The sequence below is a fragment of the Tiliqua scincoides genome, chromosome 3, assembly GCF_035046505.1.
Source record: "Tiliqua scincoides isolate rTilSci1 chromosome 3, rTilSci1.hap2, whole genome shotgun sequence".
NCBI lineage: Eukaryota > Metazoa > Chordata > Lepidosauria > Squamata > Scincidae > Tiliqua > Tiliqua scincoides.
Window position 1 is genome coordinate 5832002 of NC_089823.1, and position 18480 is coordinate 5850481.

The 18480-nt window shown below is 46.7% G+C and overlaps 1 protein-coding gene and 1 pseudogene across 5 annotated transcripts in view; both read right to left on the minus strand.

The window, feature by feature from the left end:
* The window catches only part of GDPD5 (glycerophosphodiester phosphodiesterase domain containing 5), a 142526-nt gene that overhangs the window by 89106 nt on the left and 34940 nt on the right, over positions 1 to 18480 (minus strand). Inside the window, exon 1 of one of the 5 annotated variants that reach the window (XM_066620696.1) lies at positions 7920 to 8085. The exons of the other annotated variants lie outside the window; for them this stretch is intronic. The gene's annotated coding sequence lies outside the window, so the exon portion shown is untranslated. Of the gene's footprint in view, positions 1 to 7919; positions 8086 to 18480 lie in introns of those variants that run through there. 5 annotated transcript variants of the gene reach the window in all.
* Positions 3265 to 3381, minus strand: LOC136646291 (5S ribosomal RNA; annotated as a pseudogene).

The following is an 18480-nucleotide window of genomic DNA, read 5'->3' on the forward strand; positions in this document are numbered from 1 at the left end:
ACTAAGAGAAGAGGAACACAACTCATGGCCAATTAGCCAGATGCATTTTCCACAGGTAACAATGAGATTTTAAAAGGAGCTTTGGCTTGATAAACAGCTGGATAATTACGTATGTGAGAAACACTTGCAATTGCTAGAGGCTCATTAGAAAATTACTCCCCATGTCTTGCACTGGAGAGCAGATCAGGATAATTAAAAATAATTTTCTTCTCCTGCTGAAGGGTTTGCTAGGTCTCAAAGACCTCTGTCACCTGAATTCCCACTGTGCCCAGAAGCAACCTATTTAAGCCCACCTCCACAAGCCAAAAACCAGCTGAGAATCTGTGGAACCCAGATAATAAAAATCACAGAACCAGAACGAGACAAACTTGATTGGATCATGTCAAGATCTGTCCTAGAACCTCCCAATTGCTGGAAAACCTAGGAGGGCAGGTCATTGCCTCACAGGGGGCAGGAGAAGATACCAGTAACAGCAAAGTAGGTGAGCTAAAGCCCCTCCCAAGGTATTCTTCTTTCCTATTGATTTAATTCCCCAGTCTCAAAAACCTTCCCCTATGGTTCAGCAAAATGCAAATGTGTCAGAGGTCCAACTCTCCACCTCAATAGGCCATCATCTGCCACCCTTCACATCTGCATACAAACTCCCAAAGTGTCCTTGGGATTAGATCATGCACTCAGTGAGTACCCAGGAACAGCAGGCTGCAGCACTGAACATGGTGTAAGACATTTGAGTAATGATTTTTTAAAAGCATTTTCATTGACTAAAAAGATACAAACAAAAAAGCCAAGTTAATTGAGTGTGTCTCCTAAAAGTACTTGTAAAATTGCAGGTGGCAGTCACCGTCTTTAAAAGGAGATAGTTCCCTTTTCTCACACACACACAGAAGAATGTCTATTATGATACACGTCTCACCTAAAGCATATCCACCTCTTACAAATTACTTTACCCAAATTTATTTTTATATATATCCTACTCTTCCTATGTCCAAAGTAACTCGCAATGAAGTATTAACACAATATAAGGAAATCAGAAATAAGAAGATCAGAGGAAAATAAAGCAGCCAGCAGTAATGAGAACCGAAAGCCATCAAACACAATCAAAACCTTTTCCAGACAGAAACATCTTCAGGCCACAGAGAAAGCAAAAGAAAAAGCGGGCAAGGCAGTCATCTTGGTGCAGAGTTCCACAGACTGGATGCTATCACAGAGAAGGTCCTCCCCACATGCACACTCACTACACTCCAGAAGGTGGCTGAACGCACAGGAGAGCCTCTCCAAATGACCTTAGAGAGTACACAGGTTCAGAAGTGGGGGGGTGGGAAGAGGGAAGGCAGCCTTTTATGACTTTAAAAGGTGATAGCCAGTACTTTAAAGTGTCTGTTCTCCCCCCCCCCCCCAATGTTACCAATCAGTGCAGCTGGATCAACGGAAGTTAAGAACATAAGAACATAAGAACAGCCCCACTGGATCAGGCCATAGGCCCATCTAGTCCAGCTTCCTGTATCCCACAGCGGCCCACCAAATGCCCCAGGGAGCACACCAGATAACAAGAGACCTCATCCTGGTGCTCTCCCTTGCATCTGGCATTCTGACATAGCCCATTTCTAAAATCAGGAGGTTGCACATACACATCATGGCTTGTAACCCGTAATGGATTTTTCCTCCAGAAACTTGTCCAATCCCCTTTTAAAGGCGTCCAGGCCAGTCGCCATCACCACATCCTGTGGCAAGGAGTTCCACAGACCAACCACACGCTGAGTAAAGAAATATTTTCTTTTGTCTGTCCTAACTCTTCCAACACTCAATTTTAGTGGATGTCCCCTGGTTCTGGTATTATGTGAGAGTGTAAAGAGCATCTCCCTATCCACTCTGTCCATCCCATGCATAATTTTGTATGTCTCAACCACGTCCCCCCTCAGGTGTCTCTTTTCTAGGCTGAAGAGGCCCAAACGCCGTAGCCTTTCCTCATAAGGAAGGTGCCCCAGCCCCGTAATCATCTTAGTCACTCTCTTTTGCACCTTTTCCATTTCCACTATGTCTTTTTTGAGATGCGGCGACCAGAACTGGACACAATACTCCAGGTGTGGTCTTACCATCGATTTGTACAACAGCATTATAATATTAGCCGTTTTGTTCTCAATACCTTTCCTAATGATCCCAAGCATAGAATTGGCCTTCTTCACTGCCGCCGCACATTGGGTCAACACAGTTGTACTGCCATATTTGAATCCAGCTGAAATTTCTGACATCCAGATGAATTTTAAGAGCAACATTACCCCCCCACCAACGTCTGACCGGCAAGTCACAATGGGGGAAGAGAGATATAAAGGGCATTTGCAGATCAATTTCCATCAGTGGCCATTTCATCTGCCTTTAACAAAGACAGACCACAAGGGAACCATCATCAACTCACTAAGTGGATGACTCCAACATCTATTTAGTGAAAGTGCTTTCAATATTCTGTTTAATACCCTGAACTCTGGACCGAGTCCACTGATCTGCCCCTCCTTCCTCTTAAGGATAATTGTCCCCAAGTCCTGGTTGCCAACGTCCACCCTGAAGTCAGGTCAACATACGTAGCCAGCCCACCCAGAAAAATGCTGATCATGACCAACTGCAGGAGAGTAAATCGTTTGTCAAATCAATTTGTTATTTGGGAAGATGCAAGGATGGGACAAAGCTTTGAAGGGTTTCTAACTGCCTTAGGGGTAGGAAGAATCTATTTATATATAGTATTTTTATCCCACACCAAAGGGGACTCAAGGTGGCTAAAAACATAAAATCAGTACAATATACAGGTGCAGCCTATTTATCCACAGATTTTTTTATCTGCAGATGTGTCTCAACAAAAATGGGGCGGGAGTACGGAAAGTCACACACACCTTTGCCTCCTTGGCCCTGCTCCATTTCCAGGCAGCCCAAAACACTGCAAAAAGGCTCTGCCTCGCCCATGCAGGGAAATAGCCCTGGAGCCCTGGAAGAGGTTCCCCTTGCAAAGGAACAGTAACATTCCTGGAGCCCCTGAGCCAGCAAAGAGGCTGAAGAGGGGAATGGGGGCCGAAAATCTCTGTAGCCAGAACACGTGCATAGGGCTGGACTCTGAAAAGATCAGCATCCCAACTGTGAAAGAAGCAGGACAGCTGGCAACAGGAGGACTGAGTGGGGAGGGGAGGGGATTGAGAACAGTTGCCTTAGTTTCCTTCCATCCAGAAGTGTCAGGCTGTAGGTTGGTTGGTTGGCAACCTTCAGTCTTGAAAGACTATGGTACTACAGCACCCGGTATTCCCATGTGGTCTCCCATCCAAGTACTAACTAGGCCTGACCCTGCTTGGCTTCCGAGATCAGACGAGATCAGGCATGTGCAGGGTAACAGTTGCAGCCTCTTTGCATAACTCTATGGGATTTAGCAGAACGCATTTTTTGTTAATCACACGGAGTCACGGAACGGAACTAAGTGGATAAATAGGCTCTACCTGTACATTAGAAACAATTAAACCATTAAAACGAAACACCCAAGCTCACAGCAATGAACAAAAGAACAGCCCCATTTGAAATTGCATATCAAATAAGAACAGCCCCACTGGATCAGGCCATAGGCCCATCTAGTCCAGCTCCTTGTATCTCACAGCGGCCCACCAAATGCCCCAGATAACAAGAGACCTGCATCCTGGTGCCCTCCCTTGCATCTGGCATTCTGACATAACCCATTTCTAAAATCAGGAGGTTGCGCATACACATCATGGCTTGTAACCCATAATGGATTTTTCCTCCAGAAACTTGTCCAATCCCCTTTTAAAGGCACCCAGGCCAGATGCCGTCACCACATCCTGTGGCAAGGAGTTCCACAGAACAACCACATGCTGAGTAAAGAAATATTTTCTTTTGTCTGTCCTAACTCTCCCAACACTCAATTTTAGTGGATGGTCCTCATTAATGTTCCTCATTAAATCATTAAAAAGCACCAGAATCAGTTAAATTCATGAATTAGAAGGTCTTGAGGCCCAGTTGAAAGGTCGCCAGAGATAGAGCTGTTCTTAATCCCAGGGGAAGGGAATCCCATAAACAAGGCGCCACCACCGAGAAGGCCCTATTCCTGCTTGGTGCTGTCAAGAGTTGGTGACAGCATCTGAGATTCAGCCACTCTACAATGAAGTGCAACCAACTCCCTCTAGAGATGGAAACTTCTCTCCATTCCACACTCCTACACTAAAAATCAACACAAAAAGCTGCATATAACCGCACCCTTAGCCCCATGAGAAACAAGTGCAGGACAGGCCGTCACAGACTCGACTACAATGTGGTGAAAATGATTTCATTCCACTTTACTGCCAATTGGTTTGCTTTCATGTGATGCTGCTGCTATCGCTGTTTTAATACGATGTGGTCTTATATTATAAGCCACTGGGGGGGGGGGGTGAGTTAATACAAGAAAGGCGGAAGACAAAAGAAATATTCCCAACCACGTACTCAAATTGCAGACTGAGAGTACAATCCTTTGCTTGTCTGCTCAGAAGTAAGTCCTATGGTCCTAAATAGGGCTTACTCTCAGGAAGGTATGCATGGGATTGTCACCTAAATCAGGCAACTTTGCTGAAGGTGTTACTGGATTTTCCTCACAGAATTGTTGGCACTGGCACAGCACTTCACATCTCTGCGTTGAGTATGGCAACTGGGCAACCTGCACACTGCTCTTTGCGGTTCATCTAGAGACGCATCATGCTTGTTCATCTGGGATATTTTCAGTGTTGCAAAGTGCTACACAAAGCCTATTTACACATATTTCACTGGAACAGGCAGGACTGTGTTAAAGTATGTCGACTTTACAAGCCATATCTGAGACACGGATCTTGTGCTTCTGTTATCTCCGAGTGCTCCAAAAGCCTCCAGGTGCAACAGACAACTGACTGGCTGACAGTACTGGGGAACTGAATGAGTTTGTGCAACTCTCCAGCGGCCTCTAAAACTTCTCCTTTTTCCCCTCCCTTCTAGGCAGAGAACTTCAACTCAATGAACTCCTCACCAGCAGGTCTAAGGACAGTGCGTCCTCTGGCTTTTCCCCTGCCCATAAGCTGGAAAAGGTTTATATGCCGTGTCCACCCCACGTAAAATCTGCATTCACATTACTACTGCTCCGTATGCACACGTGGTTATTACACGTGGTTTTTACACGTGGTTTTTACACGTGGTTTTTACACGTTACACGTTATTACACGTGGTTACATGTTGTGCCCAATGCACAAACAGTAGCACACGCAATCCGTACTCTGCATCAAGGGTTTCAGTCCCTGTGCCAACTTGTAAAAACAAAATACATGTATAGCCACACACACACAAAAATGTGTATGTACATAGAGACATAAGCACAATAATTTATTTATTTATAGAATTTATATCCTGCCTTTCTATCCAATGAAGGGCACTCAAGGCGGCTCACAATTAAAACCATATTAAAAACAAAATGTACATATATGTATAAAAGACATTTAAAAACAATAAAGCACAATAAAACCTAGATCCCAAATTAAAATACATTCAAAAAGCACCATGCCCTCTGGTGTCAGCATAAAAGGCCTTGAATAAAAGATCTTAAGCCCCCACCGAAAAGGACTCCAAAGATGAAGCTGTTCTCAATTTCAGGGGAAGGGAGTTCTGCAGATGGGGAGCCACCACCAAGAAGGCCCTCTTTCTTGCCGCCATCCCCCTCACCTCCACTAGTGATGGCACAAAGGCCCCCTCTGATGACCTGAGAGGACAGGTTGGATTGTATGGAAGGAGGCGATCCTTCAATGTAACATATGAATAGCTTGCAAGGAATCAAGCAGGCCAAGCGAGGACAGAATTCCTTTCCATGCAAGGGCTGCCTTCTATGGAGATTCCTAAGATGTTCGCATAGGCAGGAGATCATGTCACCAGCCCTATCAAGATGGTCTCCACATATACACATTGCTGGAAGGGTCCTGAGCCATTGCAGGATGTTAGCAGCGCCCAATAGAAAGAAGATGCTAAACTAGATCGCGCTTTTTGAGGTTGAGCCACCATTTCATTCTATTCCATGAAAAATCTAAATCCTAAATCTAGCAGGAGTGGGTAGGCAACAGTGTCCATATGTTCAAAGCATTTGTACAAGTAGAAACTACTTTTCCTGACTCTGCATTTCCTAATTCCTGCCACAGAAGATGTTTTTCAACCTTTTGCTCAGAGTAAAGCTTAAGACAAGGTTAAGTGGGTGTTTGTTAATTAGATGTTTGGCTGCAGAGATATAAGCATTCGAGAACAGCATTAACTTCCTGCCTGACAGCTTTGCAAGAAAAATCAGAGAGGATATGGAAAAGTAATTATGAGAAGGAATTCCTCATTAAGGAACTTGGGGGGAAGGATCACCTCTAACCTATCCACATTACCTGGTTTAAACACACTTAAAGGGAAGAACAACAAACTGGATCTTTCATCACGGTTTAAAAAACCAAAACCATCTTATTAGACATTGTCCCATACTGTAACACAAACACACACAGTCTCTTGTCTAAGAACCAAAATAGATACTGTACAACTGTAATCATGCCATTGGCCTGCAATGCTTGCTCTCTTACTCCCATAAACAAGTGTGCATAGGGGGCCACTCCAGATCTGGACCATAGCAAGGGCTATCATACTTCCTGCTTGTGGAAACACCTGGTTGGTCACCATAGAAAACAGGGTGCTGGATGGATAGATTTCTGGTCTGGTCTAGTCAGTTCTCTTCTTAATCAGGAAGGGGGGACTACGACTCAGTTAACTTTTGTACGGCACCTGATCCTTAATAACAATTCAAGATTAGATCACCAAAAAGGCAGCTTGTATGGTCCTAATTTATTCTTTTTTTCCAAGCATGCTTTCAGCAGGAACACTTGGTACTTAGGCCAATGTCATGAACATAAGAACATAAGAACAGCCCCACTGGATCAGGCCATAGGCCCATCTAGTCCAACTTCCTGTATCTCACAGCAGCCCACCAAATGCCCCATGGTTTATAACAGTTAGGACTGCAAGTAGCCTTTTGGTAGGCAAAAAAGATGCTATAGTTTTTCCAAAATATTTATTTTTATAATAAGCACTTCTAAAAACTGAGGTTGCCAACTGTTTTAGAAGTACAGTTCCTGCTCCACGCTAGAGAGGATGCCTCTTCTAAAATCACATCCAATACACCACAGGAATCTCTCAGCTAACAAATTACATGTATTGCTTCAAAACTACAGGTGGGACCCTCAATATCCATGGGGAGGTTATGTGACGGGATTCCTCCTCCCCCCCCAATACCAGAATCTGCAGATGCCAGGGTCAAAATCGCAATGCATTCTGAGGTGACACTGGGAGGAGAAAGGAACCTCTGCACATCCTGGAAGTGGGTCTTTTAGTCCTAAAAAGAGTTTTAGAGGTTGGCTAAATGGTGTGGTTTGGCCACACGGAAGTAGGAAAAATGATTTTGGTGTGCTTTTAGTTTTTTTAAAGCCCTTTAAATTCAAACTCAGATGCTGGATCCACAGATACTGGGGTTCAAACATGCCAAAGATCAACTAAGGTTTCTCGCACTGGGTGACAGCCCTACAACCAACTGCAGAGTTGGGTTGAAGCACCCAGACTTGGGTAGAGAAGGCAAAGAAGCACCCAGACTTGGGTAGAGAAATTCTCAGGGATGATTGGACCAAGATTACACCAAAATTGTACCCCCCCCCCTCAAATTTCAGATAATGAGAATTTCTAGCTGACATTAAGTATATTTATATACCGCTATTCAGCAAAAAGCACTTCAATAGCAAATGAGCTAGATACATATCTCCCTCCTCCTCAAACTGCCAACAACTGTTTTTTCAGTCTCCCCGTTTTTGCTCCTTCTCGGAGCTCCATTTGGAATGAGATACAAATCAGAAAAAGCAACTCACAGGAATGAGACGACCTCTTCACCGTTGGCTCCCATTTATGAAGAATCAACCAGTCTTCCCAGACTGACCCACAAACCGTCTAACAAAGAAAGTGTCTGCATCAATCCCTTGTTCCTCTCACCCATCCACTGAAGTTTCACCAAAGGGAACCCACCCCACCCAGAAATAGCCAGCCACCCTCCAAGGAGCTGGGACTTGCAGTTCAGCAGATTCTATTTTTGGTCAGGCTAATGAAGGGCTCGTTAGTGACACTGAATTAGACAGGAACTTGTGCTTCATTTCGAAATCAGACAACAGGAAACGGCAGCAAATACATTTGCCTGAAGAAGAAAAAAAAGCCATAAAAATATCCCACCACATTCTTGGGTTATACACAAAGCAGCTCATCCGGTGCATTTCAGATTCAGTGGGAGATTTCATAAAAGAGCACATCCTGTAATTGTTGCCAATATCAGAGATTTACTGAAAGGTTGACATTTATCACCAACTCTTAATCTCTTACAAGGCCAAGCAGGAAAATGTGAGAAAACTGCTGACTTGGGCCCCATCCAGAACTGTGCGCGCTGGCTCACCACTGGTGCACACTGTTGCAAACATGCCATAAGGCATGCTTGCGAGCCCTTAGCACAGGCCCAGTGCAAGTTGCCCGAACCTGGCAGTGAAGAGGTGAGTAGGGGGTGTGGGGGGAAGCGGGGAGGAGGCATGCCAGGGTGGGCGAAGGTGGGAGGAGGGTAGGAAGGAGGACTGACAGGGGGAGGGAGCCGGGCAGGAGGAGAGGGACGGGTGGAGCTCACCTCCACCAGATCCTGAGCCCCGTGTGGGACTGCGCAGTCCGACACGGGACTCTCCGATTCTGTGGCAGCTCCAAAGCTAGTACAGAATCAAGTAGCCCCACTATGGGGTTACTTCCCTTAACTGGGGGAAGGGGGTGAAAGTCCCCTTCCCCCAAGTAGGTGCCGTGGGCTGGCTGGTTGCACGCTGGACACCGTGGCAGCTATTTTTGGCAGTTCCACAAGCCAGGCAGCTCAGGATTGGGCTGCCCAACAGGTAGATTAGCCCTGCCTGTGCGCCAACAGAAATGTGACCCATTCTACCATATCAGAACAAAAATGAATGGGATGAACACACACACACACACACACCCCTTCCTCCAACTAGTAGATTATTTTAACTAGCTGTAAATGCTATTCAGAGCTTGCTGGGCTGAAAACTGGATGCACTATTAAACACAGATGTTAATTACAGGATGTAAACATTGCCCCAGCATGACCTATGGAGTGACTGATGTTTAGGATTTGCCACTCACTGCATTTCTGGAGCACAACAAAAGACTCTGCAGACCAGTTGCCTGTTGGAAATAAACCCTGCTTTTCCAAACGCAGCTGCAAGCAAGCTCTCCGCAAATTCAAAGTGACCTTCTCTCCAGACGCCTGCATTAGTTTGCAGCCTGACTTTGCTTGCATAACGTTCTCCGATGGCTAGTGGCTACTCCAAATGCCAAAAGGATGCAAGCAGTATTGTGCAACTTCTCTGCTCTCACAATACACTGCCTGCAAGAGCAAGGATTTCACACAACCTGGTCCCTGACATTGGAACCAACCCTCCAAGCACATGTCTGAAGGAACTCAAAATCTGACAGGTGAAAAACAGAACTTTCCAGCCGGCTGGCAAGAAGCAGCCCTGGGGAGCAGCAAGGAAATGCTGTGTGCACCAGGGGAACTGATGCTGCTTTGAACACCTGCACTGGGTCTTGGTGTTTGCTTGCTGTCCCCTACTCCAATTTCTCTGTGTATTAACACACACCACATCATAAACCCCCAGTACCCCCTGCTTACACCCCAAAGCTAACCCTATAGAGCAGGAGTCTCCAAACCCCGGCCCGGGGACCAGATGCAGCCCGCGGAGAGGCCCTATCCAACCCATGGCCAGCCTCTGATCCCCCGAGAGCCTCTGGCCAGCTGACCAAACACAACCAGAGTTGTGCTTTTGGGGTGGCGGAAGGGGGGTCCATTTAAGTGTGTGCTTCATTTCTTGGTCGGTGCTTGGAGACGTCCTGGACATTTGAGCCCATTCAGTTATTCAATCATCTAAATTCCATCTCTAATACATTTATTTAAATTTTATATTTAATTTTTTTTCCCGGCCCTCGCCACTGTGCCAGGTATTTGATGCGGCCCTTTGGCCAAAAAGTTTAGAGACACCCGCTATAGAGAATGCTAGTACCAACCATGGGTTTTCACTGCAGATCAAAGCCTTGAGGTTTCATGACCAGGCTCTTGTGGCACATAAGCTACACAAACCATGTTCCCTTCCAAAGAAGTCCAAGCGGACCCTAGTTCTACAACCTGCATGCATGGTAGAATTCAAAAAAGCTGTGCATTTTCCAGCTTCTGTAGAAATGTCAATTTTTCAGCAAGCAGAAGAACAACATGCAGTCATACAGCACTCAGATCCTCTCCTGCAAGCCTCCTACATAACCTGCTTTGTCCTCCCCCCACCCCATAACACAATAGCGAACAACACAGTGGTAGTCTAAGATGATCAGCTGATACTCTTGCTTTATAGGGGAGAAGCACCAAGGCTGAGGCATAAAGTGATTAAAGAACATTGTGGCAGATAATTTTTTTTACTTGCTCTCAAGATCTATGAGTAGATCCTAATCTGCCTTCTGCCCACCCCTGTATGAAGGCAAACAGCCACACAGGATAGCTACAAACAGAAAATGACGAGAGCACCTTTGAGGAGAAACAATTCAAACTGGCAGGTAAGGCCTGGGGGAAGGCCGACAGGAGCCGAGGGGCATCCGGTTCGGGACTCCTCATCCCTATGGGATGAGGATGGGGAGGTTAGAGAACAACAAGACAAAGGCAGGGTAAGAGAAGAAATTGGCAAAGGTAGCGTGATGGGATGTGATAGACGGTTTGGCACAATGAGAGGATGCGGGGACAAAGGAGCGAATAAGCAGCCCATCCTAGGGCATTCCGTGTACAAATGCTTTTATGCGAATGCCCGAAGTCTACGAGCAAAGGTGGGAGAACTGGAATATCTGGTGACAAGGGAAAACATTGACATAGTGGGCATAACGGAAACCTGGTGGAACGCGGAGAATCAGTGGGATACCGCAATCCCGGGCTATAAACTCTACAGGAGGGACAGGAAGGGGCGTGTTGGAGGTGGGGTGGCCCTTTATGTTAAGGAAGGGATAGAATCCAGCAAAGTAGAGATTGAAGGTGGGTCCGACTCCACTGTAGAATCTCTGTGGGTTAAATTACCAGGCTTGTGCAGCGCTGTAATACTGGGGGCGTGCTATCGTCCTCCAGACCAGAAATCAGATGGGGACCTTGAAATGAGGAAACAGATCAGGGAGGTGACAAGGAGGGACAGGGTTGTAATCATGGGGGACTTCAATTATCCTCATATTGACTGGGTCAATTTGTGTTCTGGTCACGATAAGGAAACCGGATTTCTTGACATGCTAAATGACTGTGGCTTAGAGCAGCTAGTCACGGAGCCCACCAGAGGACAGGTGACTCTGGATTTAATATTGTGCGGTACGCAGGACCTGGTTAGAGATGTAAACGTTACTGAGCCATTGGGGAACAGTGATCATGCTGCGATCCGTTTTGACGTGCACGTTGGGGGAAGAATACCAGGCAAATCTCTCACAAAAACCCTTGACTTCCAACGGGCGGACTTCCCTCAAATGAGGAGGCTGGTTAAAAGGAGGTTGAAAGGGAGGGTAAAAAGAGTCCAATCTCTCCAGAGTGCATGGAGTCTGCTTAAAACAACAGTAATAGAGGCCCAGCAGAGGTGTATACCGCAAAGAAAGTAGGGTTCCACTAAATCCAGGAGGGTGCCCGCATGGCTAACCAGCCAAGTCAGAGAGGCTGTGAAGGGCAAGGAAGCTTCCTTCCGTAAATGGAAGTCTTACCCTAATGAGGAGAATAAAAAGGAACATAAACTGTGGCAAAAGAAATGTAAGAAGGTGATACGGGAGGCCAAGCGAGACTATGAGGAACACATGGCCAGCAACATTAAGGGGAATAATAAAAGCTTCTTCAAATATGTTAGAAGCAGGAAAACCGCCAGAGAAGCGGTTGGCCCTCTGGATGGTGAGGGAGGGAAAGGGGAGATAAAAGGACACTTAGAGATGGCAGAGAAATTAAATGAGTTCTTTGCATCTGTCTTCACGGCAGAAGACCTCGCAGATACCACTGCCCGAACAGCCCCTCCTGACCGAGGAGTTAAGTCAGATAGAGGTTAAAAGAGAAGATGTTTCAGACCTCATTGATAAATTAAAGATCAATAAGTCACCGGGCCCTGATGGCATCCACCCAAGAGTTATTAAGGAATTGAAGAATGAAGTTGCAGATCTCTTGACTAAGGTATGCAACTTGTCCCTCAAAACGGCCACGGTGCCAGAAGATTGGAGGATAGCAAATGTCATGCCTATTTTTAAAAAGGGAAAGAGGGGGGACCCAGGAAACTATAGGCCGGTCAGCCTAACATCCATACCAGGTAAGATGGTGGAATGCCTCATCAAAGATAGGATCTCAAAACACATAGATGAACAGGCCTTGCTGAGGGAGAGTCAGCATGGCTTCTTGCCTCGCGAAGCTTATAGAATTCTTTGAAAAGGTCAACAGGCATGTGGATGTGGGAGAACCCGTGGACATTATATATCTGGACTTTCAGAAGGCGTTTGACATGGTCCCTCACCAAAGACTACTGAAAAAACTCCACAGTCAGGGAATTAGAGGACAGGTCCTCTCGTGGATTGAGAACTGGTTGGAGGCCAGGAAGCAGAGAGTGGGTGTCAATGGGCAATTTTCACAATGGAGAGAGGTGAAAAGCGGTGTGCCCCAAGGATCTGTCCTGGGACCGGTGCTTTTCAACCTTTTCATAAATGACCTGGAGACAGGGTTGAGCAGTGAAGTGGCTAAGTTTGCAGACGACACCAAACTTTTCCGAGTGGAGAAGACCAGAAGTGATTGTGAGGAGCTCCAGAAGGATCTCTCCAGACTGGCAGAATGGGCAGCAAAATGGCAGATGCGCTTCAATGTCAGTAAGTGTAAAGTCATGCACATTGGGGCAAAAAATCAAAACTTTAGATATAGGCTGATGGGTTCTGAGCTGTCTGTGACAGATCAGGAGAGAGATCTTGGGGTGGTGGTGGACAGGTCGATGAAAGTGTCGACCCAATGCGCGGCGGCAGTGAAGAAGGCCAATTCTATGCTTGGGATCATTAGGAAGGGTATTGAGAACAAAACGGCTAGTATTATAATGCCGTTGTACAAATCTATGGTAAGGCCACACCTGGAGTATTGCGTCCAGTTCTGGTCGCCGCATCTCAAAAAAGACATAGTGGAAATGGAAAAGGTGCAAAAGAGAGTGACTAAGATGATTACGGGGCTGGGGCACCTTCCTTATGAGGAAATGCTATGGCGTTTGGGCCTCTTCAGCCTAGAAAAGACGCCTGAGGGGCGACATGATTGAGACATACAAAATTATGCAGGGGATGGACAGAGTGGATAGGGAGATGCTCTTTACACTCTTACATAATACCAGAACCAGGGGACATCCACTAAAATTGAGTGTTGGGCGGGTTAGGACAGACAAAAGAAAATATTTCTTTACTCAGCGTGTGGTTGGTCTGTGGAACTCCTTGCCACGGGATCTGGTGCTGGCGTCTACCCTAGACGCCTTTAAAAGGGGATTGGACAAGTTTCTGGAGGAAAAATCCATTACGGGTTACAAGCCATGATGTGTATGCGCAAATGCCCTGATTTTAGAAATGGGTTATGTCAGAATGTCATATGCAAGGGAGGGCACCAGGATGAGGTCTCTTGTTATCTGGTGTGCTCCCTGGGGCATTTGGTGGGCCGCTGTGAGATACAGGAAGCTGGACTAGATGGGCCTGTGGCCTATGGCCTGATCCAGTGGGGCTGTTCTTATGTTCTTATGTATGCCACAGGATACAATGGAGTGTAAGAGGACACCAGCCCCATCAACCTCAGCAGACTGTCCTAGATGCCTGCATTTAGGAGGCAGGAACAGGAAGAGACAGGAACAGGAGGCCCAGAAGTTGGAGCAGGAATCCAGAGACAGTAGAACAGGGGTGTCTGGGGGGAAGCAGCTCACCCGCAAATCAACCAGCCAGTGTTTGGACTTCCAGTGAAGCAACAACAGGAACTCTTAATGACTGCAAGTCAGCCAACTGCCACAGACCAACCTCTCGGAACCCAGAGGACCAGAATCTTTCCCAGCAGCAAAAGTGAGCACACTCCAAGGTTCAATGCACACCTGTAATTCAGCTTGCCAGGCAAGGTCTCCAGCATGACAACCACGAAGCAGAAGTGTAGGAACCTGTTCTCCATGGGTTAGAAACCCCAGCCCTGGGACCACTTGCGGCCCTCAAGGACTCTCAATGCAGCCCTAACAGAGCCCCCAGTCTCCAATGAGCCTCTGGCCCTCTGGAGATTTGTTGGAGCCACACTGGCCCAACGCAACTGCTTTCAGTGTGAGGGTGACTGTTTGACCTCTCACATGAGCTGTGGGATGAGGGCACCCTCCACTGCTTGCTGTTTCATGTCTGTGATGCAGTAGCGGCAGCAAAGGAAAGGCTGGCATTGCTTTGTGCAAGGCCTTTTATAGGTCTTGAGCTATTGTAAGACCTTCATTCATTCATAAGTTTACCTTTAATATATTCATTTATGTAAACTTATGCAAATTTATTCAAATTTTAAATGTAAATTAATCCCCCCCGGCCCCCGACACAGTGCCTGAGAGATGATGTGGCCCTCCTGCCAAAAACTTTGGGCACCCCTGGGTTAGAAAGACAAAAGGGTCACCTTAAATCTCAGGAAACATCCAACTGTTCACCATATAAAAGGATGTTTGTGTCACACATAATCCTAAAAGCTCTGATGCAAAACTTGATGCACATCTTTCTCATCTGAAGACAGATACAATATTCTTTCAGTTGTTTTATGAACCACTTTGTTCTGGCGACAAAGAAAACTGCCTGATAAATAGAACACTTGAAATACAACACTTGAAATAAATAGAACACTTGAATACAACAGCCTGCAGGCTGGAGACCAATGCTCTCTAGCCATTACTGCCAGAGCAGAGCTAATGCAGTGAAAAACATTCATTGCCTCCTACATCAGGATCAATGACTAAGGGGGCAGGGGGTGCAGAGAAGCTGGAAAGTCCCAGAGTTATTTAGACTTAACGTTCATGTTCCTCCAAACCAAGTTTATTTTGGTGCTCTAATTTCCACGCCAACTTCCTAGTTTCATCAAGCCTAAAAGCACCTGGAGTCTCAAGCCAGAATCCCAGGCATCAAAGCACAGGTGCCTTATTTCCTGTGCCTGCGGGACAGCTTGCACAAAGAGGGACTTCTCAGCTATGCTACAGAACTCCCCATGCAGTGCCTGGAGCAGGTGCTGCTGTTCAGTCCAGTTGACCTGAGAAAACAGAGGGACCCCCAGCCAACTCCCCATAGCCACTGCTGCAGGCTTGCCTGCCTTCCTCAAGCCCCAGCCCACTCCACCTCTTCAGAGCCAGGACACAATGACTGTATGCCATTCTACCCAAACTGGGTAAACCATGGTTTGCTACCAAACCACCCCAGAAGCCATGTGGCTTACCTACCGTTTCTAAGCAGTCTCAAATCCAGGTGATGACCAGATCAGAGTCTACTTCAAAGGTTTCCAAGGGCAAGAATTACCCACTCTCAGAGAAGGCCACCCCACTGGGCTTCTGCACAAGTCTCTATTCCAAGCACAGCTCTCCCCTGGAAGGAGGTGAACTCGTAGCACTAATTCATGCAGCAAAGAAACAAGTAACCTCTGCAGAGGATGGACACTTTGGCCATCTCTCTGCAGCAGGACTGCCTCCATGCCACTGTTATACCCAACCCAGAGACAGCAAAAAATACCCACCGCTCCAGGAAAGAGGCTCATGAAAGGAGGTAAAGCCACAGCAGTGGTGTAGCTAGAGGGGGTGCAAAGCACTAAGTTTTGCAGGGAGTCTCATCATAGCCTGCAAGTAGCCCCCTCCCTTCTGAATCATTCTGAACAGGAAGAGCAAAATGGAAGCATTCACCTCTTCTTTGTGTCTTCTCTGGCATTTGCCTCCATTTTGCTCCCCCCCCCACACCTGGAACGGCTCTGAAAGGGAGGGGAAGGAGGCACGTGCACTCTGCAGTGAGGCTCCCTGCAAAACTTAGCACTTTGCACCCCTTCTAGCTATGCCAATGGCATGCAGAGATGCAGTAGGTGGTTTCTTCTGCAGATGGGGGCTCTGGACTCATAGAAGCCTTCAAGAAGGCTCATTCATTCAATCTCTCTGGCCCTTAGAACACCCTCCAGACACAATCAGAGCACAGTTGAGTGGGTCAGAGGCTTTCAGGGGACAAGAGGTTGGCCACCGGGCGCATTGGAGACCCCTGATGTAATTTACCAACATAAAGTACCAGTATCACTCTAGCAGGTATGGGGGCATCCACAGAGAGACAGTGTTTCAACTTTACAGTGGGGAAGGGGAGGGAATGCAGGTCTGGTTTAGTAAGTAGGATGATGCATTTACACAGGATCAATAGCCACCACATACAGTATTATTGTTTCCTCAGTTGATCTTTCCTCACCTTCATTTCCAATACAAGTTTATTGCATTGGCATGCTTTAGCAATAAGACAAGGGTGAAGGTGGAACTGAACCAGCGTAAAATCTTGTTTTCTTCTCTTGGTACAGGACAGACACAAGAACTTCTTGCAATCAGAACTGAGGAAAAGGAAGAAACCAAAGCTAGAGAGAGACCAATTTCACCATGTCTTCAGGAAACAAGGCACCTGCTCAGCTGCTACCAAAGTCAATATTATAGGAGGCAATAAAGTTGATTTTAGAAAGTGGTATGAGCTTTAAGGCTGAAAACGGACATATTGCTTCCAAATCCTGTGTACCCAGCCTGGGAAGGGAGGCCGCCCTTGACCTGCTTCAGGTGAGAGACCCAACAATAGATTTTAAGGGAGCTGGAAATGATTTGAGACTTCACTTCCCAGGGTGAAAACATCTCTCTCTTTTCTCCCACTTCTGGCTCTGATCAGGCAAGCCTTGGGAATGATACAAAAACTTGTCTTAACAGTGGCAAGACTGAGTTGAGCCAGTAGCATAGCTAGAGGGGTGCAAAGCACTTAAGTTTTGCAGGCACCTGAACACAACGTGTAAGGGGCCCATTCCCCTCCCCTTCCGTTATTCCCAGCGGCGGGAGCAAAACAAAGGCCCCTCACCATCTCTGCCTCCCAGGACTTGACACCCCAAAACATTTTCTCTTCAACCCAGCAGACTTTAACACACCCAGTTACGTAATCATATTTACGGAGAGCAAGATTTAAGAGGTACCTGCCACAGTCTGCATTTTAAAGCACAACCATGTGAAGGAAGTGAAGCTGATAGTGACTGGCCCAAAGTCACTCATGGCTGGGTGGGGATTTGAACCTGGTTTCTGGCTTGAACTTCTGAAGGAGTGCGCACTGCATCACATCACAGCCACACCATTGCTTTCCTCTACCATCCCACACAATTGCTCCATGTGAGCAATATCCAGATGCACCCCTGTATGGAATTATTCTTCCTTGCTAGCAGAACTCCACACCCTCTCTGTAGCCCTAAGGTTCCCTTGCATGCAGTCTTAAGTCCTAAGCTGCTGAGCTGCTCTTTGACCCAACAGAGCAGCGCATGGATATTGGACTAGGTCCGTCTGGCCCTCCTTAAGCCCCGCAAAGCTTTCTATTATTAGAAAAACCAACAGAAACCCTTCTCTAACGCAGGAACATTAGCCTGGATGAGCCAGCTATTTCCAGTGGCACCAAGCCCACGTGCCAGACTAACGCCTTGAGGCTGGTTATCTGACAGATACACTTTGTTACAGGCAGCCAAAAAAAGGCTGGGGGGGGGGGGGGGAGATCAAGCAACACATGATACAAACTAGAGTTTTATTTGGGAGAGCAGTCCTCAAGTTGCTTCCTGGGGCACACTAGAGTATTTCATAAACTAAAGATCTGAGGGAGTCCAAAGCACCCAATGCAGAGAAGGTTTTCTGCTGCATCTCTGCATGAGTCACTGGCCATCTTCAATCAGTCTCCACAATGACTGGGTTCTCCAAGTACCTTCTCTGTGCTGGATCATTCAATGACTCCCCATGCAGAGTCCCAACAGAACACACCTCTTTCAGAGAAGGTTGCCTATTGCAGCTCTCTGCATGATCTGCTACTCTGACCAGAGATTCTTCAGTTGGCCTCAAATGCAAACAGGTCATTCTGTCACACGTCTGCACCAGACAGTTGGAGAGTTTGGTGGCTGCTGAAGTTGCAGTTCCTTGTTCTTGGAGAAAAACACACTCAGATCAGTGACTCGCATTGAAACACAGGGAAAGAACCCACTCCAAGGTCAAGCAAAGCTTCCTTTTATATGCTGAAAATAAGATGTTCCCAGGTGGAAGAGCCAACAGTTTCAAGTTGGGGGCTGGGAATAGATCGCTCCAGCTATCAGTTTCG